We start from the raw sequence: 6,637 nt of genomic DNA, 5'->3' as shown, positions 1-6,637 counted from the left end.
GTCACCGCTGTGAAGCTTCCTGAGGTGGAAACTGGCAGATAGGTGCTTCTGGAAGAGAATGGCAGCTTGTGTGAAAAAGCTTGTTTTTTCAGCCTGGCACACTCATGTGGAAAAACACCAAAGTCCCACAGAATTGCATGTGAAACAGGAAAAAGCAAGAATTACATGGGAAACGCAAAAAAGTCACTTTTAATAGTTTTGTCCATTACAGCTGAACTAAGTGAGAGAGCCACACCAAACCACTTATGCATCACTTTAATTATGCCACTGTGAAGCTTTGCAAGTCCAGAATGAATTATTCTGTGGTCAAGTGTGCCCTCTTTTGTCGAAAAAGCGTAACTGCATTTGGAACACAGAAAACCACTCTATAATGTACAAGTCACCGCTGTGAAGCTTCCTAAGGTGGAAACTGGCAGATAGGTGCTTCCAGAAGAGAATGGCAGCTTGTGTGAAAAAGCTTGTTTTCTCAGCCTGAGAAGCTCATTCAGCACACTTAGGTGGAAAAACACCAAAGTCCCACAGAATTGCATGTGAAACAGGAAAAAGCCAGAATTACATGGGGAACGCAAAAAAGTCACTTTTAATAGTTTTGTGCATTACAGCCAAACTAAGTGAGAGAGCCACACCAAACCACTCTATAATGTACTAGTCACCGCTGTGAAGCTTCCTGAGGTGGAAACTGGCAGATAGGTGCTTCTGGAAGACAATGGCAGCTTAAATGAAAAAGCTTCTTTTCTCAGCTGTTGTTCGACGTCATCCCGAGCACATGGTTACTTATCATATGGCGAATTAAAGGCACCTGCACGCATTTAAAGCAAGGAGACCTGTTTTGTTAAATGTGCATTAATATTTGTATCGTTTTGGCCTCCTGAATGGCTCCAGGTTTAAAAAGTCAAGTTAAAAAGTATTTAAATAGACATGACAAGGTTTTAATCAATTCAATATTTATTAGGAATGGTCAAAATGTATAATAGATAAGCTGGGAAAGTGCAATGTAGCAGCAGCATTACACACAGTAACAACACACAGACATATCAAAAAAATCAACATAGAATGCAATATAAAAAATGGATAAATAACCAGTATAATTGCAGTGCAAACTAAAAATAAAAAATATAAGGTGCAGTGAACAGATGAAACATATAAGGTGCTTGGATAATAGTACAGTAAATATTTAAAAAAAAAAAACTTTTAATGTCTTTTTAAACTCTTCTCAGCCAGCCACAGCTCCACAGTCTTCCCTTCATAGAAAGCACAGAAGTGCTCTCCCCCATATTGGCTGTGGCCAAAGTCTTTCTGCTGTGGCTGGCCACAGAGTTGGCAGATCCGCAGTTTGTGGGGCTTCCTCACTTTCCCACCTGGTTTCTCTGGTTTCTCATGCCTCTGTTTGAGGTTCCAGGCTGTTGTTCTGGGGAGCTTCTGTAGCTCACCAGGGCCAAGCTGTTCCCTGATCTACTCTTGCACTGTGCGTCCTCCAGGGCCCTCTTCCACAGCACAAAAGTATTGGCCCTTGAGGTAAGTGTGGCCACCATCCACCGTGCATGCTTGGCCACGGATGTTGCAGGGGTCACCAGGTTTGTGCTGTGGCTTTCCCCTGGTACTTTGGAGGACTTTTTTGTCTTTTGCTGCTTTAATTTTGCGCCTGTACACAGTGCAACGGGTGGGCTTGCTGGTCCCCGCCACTGGCTCTGCTGCCTGAAGCCGTCAAGGAGAGGAGCTGGAGGAGGAGGATGTGCAGTCGTAGTCCACTTAAATACAAATACAATACAGAACTCTGTTAGTCAAGGTACATAGAAACACAGATGCAGTTTAACAAAGTATATTTCTAACAAACCTAATGAAGTGACGTGTTTGGTTTTCCGCGTTGCTTTTCTGCCTTCCATTCTGTCCAACTAAACCCTCAGCACCCCCTGTTGTTTTACAGTGTCCATTTGAGGCCCATTCTCACCTAGTCTCTAGGTAAACCTTTGAACCTGACCCTGGGTTGACCCCTTGACCCTAGTTTTAAGTGAGGAGAGGGAATGATGTATTGTGTGACTGTTACCTGTGGGAATTTAGTGATATCAGGCACCTAGTCTAGATACCTAGTCTTCCCTATATTTATTTAATTTCTTAAAGACCGAAAGAAGCAGGAGAAAGCATTGGTTTAAAAAAGAAAATTTTATTTAAAACAAAAACAATTAAGACAGCAATATACAACTATATAGATATATATTGGAATTTCCCCATTGTGGGACAAATAAAGGAATATCTTATATAAGACAACTATATACACAATATTTATTTAGCAAACATAATTGACAAACTAAATACACTATATACACAATATTTACAAATCCCTCCCTCCCAAACACACACACACACACACACACACACACACACACACAAAGCGTTCGTTCAGAGAGGGGGAGCCGCCCCATCACTCACTCACACACACACACACACACACACAAAGTGAAGTGTTCGCTCAGGCAGGGGGGGCTGCTCCATCACGCCCCTTCACCTCTGCCAGCCACTGCTCCACAGTTCTCCCTTTCCCCTCGGCCCGGGAGCAGAAGGTCTCCTTCTTGTAGCGGCTGTGGCCAAACGCCCGCGTCTTCGGTTGGCCACTGCGCCTGCAGTTAAAGTGGGAGACCTTCTTTGCTGGTTTTAAGTGTTCTCCCAGCTCCCGGCACAACGCTCTTTCTCCTCCTGGAGCTTGCGCCTCCAGGCGGTGTTCCTTGGCACTGGTGGAGCAGTGGCAGCTGTGGCTGTGGAGGGGATGTCACCGGCCTCCGCGCTGACGCTGGTGGACAGGACGGCGTCCGCGCTGGAGGCTTGTGGGGTGGCTGATGAGGAGGAGGAGGAGGAGGCAGTGGAGGAGCTGGCGACGATGAGGTCCAGGACCAGAAGCGTCCGTGGGCAGGCGGTGCTGGAGGGGCTGGCCTGGCTGCTCAGGCTGCTGCAGCACAGTCGGTGGGGCAGGCAGGGGGCTCCGCTGCAGTCTGGGGAGTGCTGGGCCCCAGGACTGCAATGGCGATGGTGTCCCTCATCATGGCCTTGCTCCTCTGGTTGTGCCTTAAAAAACAGAATGTAACAAATGCACATTAGTAATCATGACATCACACACACACACTCACACAGTGCCACTTCAAATCAGATGTGAGAGAAAGGATCAGGTCTTACCATTGCGTCAGGGTCCGCCGATTGACATCATATAGCTGGAAGCGGGTGCTCGTCATGAGGGCTGCACAACTATAAACATTCTCGCGAATTGTTAGATAGTCCCTCATGACGGCACCCCAGCGAGGAATCCAGACCCCGGCAATCTTCCTGCCCTCGCTGCAGTGGAGGATGCTGAGGTCCAGCAGGACAGCCTCCACGCTCCCGCCCCCTTGCCCAGGACCGCACTACATAGACAGAGAGAGAGAGAGGAGAGAGAGAGAGAGAGTGAGTCAGTGAGTTAATTAGTGACTGACAGGACAGGACAAGAACCAAAAAAAAGCTTGGAAATTTATTGTGACTGCTTACCGCTTCACACTATCCACACCCCTGGCATGTGAGCGTGCCGCTGGGTGGTCCGGAATCGGCCTTGGACAAGCCGGCCCTGGTGACGGGGGGGGGAATTTGACCGCTGCCTTGTCCCAATCACTCAACTTCAGCCAGAGAGCGGTGATCTCTCTGGCTTGCCTGGGAGTGACGTAGCGGCGGTGGCGCAGTTCCACGAGGGCCTGGGCCAGGGCCACGACGTGCTGGTAGCTGCCTCCACCTGGCCCGATAACATCCTCCTCCTCCTCCTCCTCCTCCTCCTCCTCAGCCTGCTGCACCTCCATTTGGTCCACGCGGGTGAGGTTTGAGGACTGAAGGAGAGCGCTGTGGTGTTCGAGGAGACGAATCTCCTCTGGTTCCTCCTCCTCGAACTCTTCATCACTGCCCCCCACCCCCCCCGGCTTCGTCCTCATCAGTCCCTCCTGGAGCGTCAGGATCATCCAGGTCCTTCTGCAGCACAGCGCCCGTCTGGGAGAACAGGTACTCCACCCCAATGAGTTCCCCTGTGGGCACACAGAGACACAGATGTTAAATGACAGACACCTAAGACAGGTGTTAAACGTTACCGTTACCTCAGACAGATTTATGACTTACCTGTGTACTCCCTGGGCATGGTGTACGTGTCGACCAGCGTGAGCCCAAGAAGCTCTTGGGTCAGCTGGTCGAAGCTGTGCTGCAGCTGGGCACTGTAGCAACGCAGCGCCGACCTCTGTCCTCCCTCGATTCTCGTTCCACCGCACCAGGCCCTCCAGCAGGTACACCTGGAAGTGTACATCACTTGCAGATTGTCCTAAGCAGAAACAAAGCAACACAGTTAGTGTGAGGACAAATAAACACACAAATACATAATTGAGTCTGTGTTGTAAACCACACATGTACTTACCTGGGATGAAGCGGCACAGGTGCAGGTGGAACGATTCCAGGGAAGTGGAGCCTCGGCCGCACCGGTAGACGGGGAGCCTCACCCCGCCTTTGGTGAGCTCTCCCGTCTTGGTGTAGAGGTCCACTCCCGCAGGGTCCTGGATGCAGTCGAGGTGTCGGCGCTGCGTGCTCCAGATCTCCTCCATTCGGGCGCGGTCGATCAAAGGGACGCCCATGCTGTCCGTCACGTGCCAGAAGGTGTCCAGCACCTCTTGGACCAGCCGCTCCGTCTCCACTGCACCCCTGGTGCGGCACCGGCAGTGACGGGCGAGCTCCTTGGCGGACAGCTTGACCTCCTGGGCGTCCCTCCCCTCCTCGGACTGCTTGGCTCCTCTCAGGCGGGACACGTCTTCGGCGTCCCACTCAAAAATGGCGAAGGAGAGCCTCGCCATGAAGAGGCCGTAGAGCTGGTGGCTGTCGGTGGTCACCCCTCTGGCGAAACGCCGCATGAGGTGCCACACGTCGAGCCTGACGACCAGCTCGTCCCGGTCCACGTACAGGACCCTTGGAGGGGCCTTCCCGGCTTCGCGGTACCATGCCATGTCGACAAGTCCGCCCCCCTCAGCTGCGGTGAGGACGGACATGAGCACCTGCCCGTACTCATTGCCGACGTTGGCCGCAAGCTTTTTGGTGATCTGTGTGACACAGCAACACAACAACATTCAGACACATGACAAAACAAACATTACACTGGGTACACGGCACGCTGTGGTGGATAACAAAACCTACCTTCTTGGTGGAGTCCATCTTCAAAAGATCACCAAAGATGGAAGTGACTCTGGCTCTCGTCTCGTCGAGCCTCGTCAAGGCGTCCCTGACGTAGACGTTGATGAGCCAGAGCACTGTGGGCACCGGGTGCATGGTTGGGAGCGACGACGCCGCCAGCGGCGCAGCGCCCGGTACCCGAAGCTTGCGGAGCACGGAAAGGTACAGCATCGACCGCGCCATCCACTCTCTGGTGTGCTGCTCCACCAGAGAGGCACGGAGGCGAGACGCACTGTTGCCCAAAGTGCGCTCCTTCATGAGCCCGATCACAGCTCTGTCGCAGGACAACCTGGGAGGGGAAAGAGGTGATCAGAGGTTACTGGAGAAAACCACAGAAATACATTACTGTTGCTGTTACTGTTTACATTACTTACTTGTACGTGAGAACTGCTGGAAACTGCTCACGATGGGCCATGTCCAGCTGTCCCAAGATGTCCTGCGACCATCCCGGCATCTTCTTGTGACAGGAGCTGCATTCCAGGTACTCCGTGCCCATGAAGTACCAGCAGCTCCTGTCCAAGACCCTCCTCACCGTCTTGTAGAGGCCAGCTCCCGCAAGCTTGCCCCCACAGGCGACGATGGGGCAGCGGAGGTGGTACGCCCACATCCTGTAGGGCACCCACAGGAAAAAGGGACTCTGGAAAAAGGGGTGGGCTGTGGCGGGTGGCTGGGTGTAGAGGGGCCGGGCACCTTGGTGGGTGCCACCACAGGCGGAGTTCAGATGTGAGGACACCCTGCCCGTTGGGTGCCCTCCTGAACAGTGCCCGGCCCACCCAGTCGTGCTGCTCTTCGGGGAGCGTCAGCCTCCAGCCACGTGGTAGCAGCTGAAACACACAGCAGTGTCAGACCGTTAGTGTACTGAACACAGACACACACACACTACAACACAATATGTCATCACTGAGCATACCTGTGCGCCGGGGCCTGACCTCTCCCCACAGGTGTTGTCCTGAAGGGGACGTTCCGGTGGCTGGGAGAGAGAGAGAAGGGGGGGCACGGCTGATGGGGCATCCCTGCACGGGTCGACCTCCATGGCGGCAGCGAGCAGGTCAGCATCCGAGGGTCCATCCTGGGGACCAACAGCGTCCAGGGGTGGTTGTGGTGGTTGTGCTGCCAGGGCTGCCTTCTCTGCATCCCGGGCCTGCACATATTTTTTAAGTCCACCAACCTGGACGCTTTGGCTGTGGGTGCCGCCTGCCTCACAAACTGTACATAGCTAAAAAAGAGAACAGAAATGCAATGGGTAAAAAGTCACGCACACACACAGACATACACACACAGACACAGATACACACACAGACACACACAGAACAACACACAGATACACACACAGACACACACAGACACACACACACACACACACACACACACACACACACACACACAAACAAACAAACAACTTGCCTTGCCCGCTCACGGTCCG

The 6,637-nt window shown here is 52.5% G+C and overlaps 1 long non-coding RNA gene across 1 annotated transcript; it reads right to left on the bottom strand.

Moving 5' to 3' along the window:
- Positions 1-2,974: 2,974 nt before the first annotated feature.
- On the bottom strand, positions 2,975-3,603 carry LOC127360605 (uncharacterized). The gene is made up of 3 exons (XR_007883836.1): positions 3,511-3,603; positions 3,166-3,389; positions 2,975-3,057 (listed from the first exon to the last, which is right to left on the bottom strand). It is a non-coding gene; the product is annotated as an uncharacterized LOC127360605 (long non-coding RNA).
- Positions 3,604-6,637: the final 3,034 nt, after the last annotated feature.

Source organism: Dicentrarchus labrax, unplaced genomic scaffold (assembly GCF_905237075.1).
Source record: "Dicentrarchus labrax unplaced genomic scaffold, dlabrax2021, whole genome shotgun sequence".
NCBI lineage: Eukaryota > Metazoa > Chordata > Actinopteri > Moronidae > Dicentrarchus > Dicentrarchus labrax.
The sequence above is the reverse complement of the archived record's forward strand: the minus strand, read 5'-3'. Positions and strand labels throughout refer to the sequence as shown.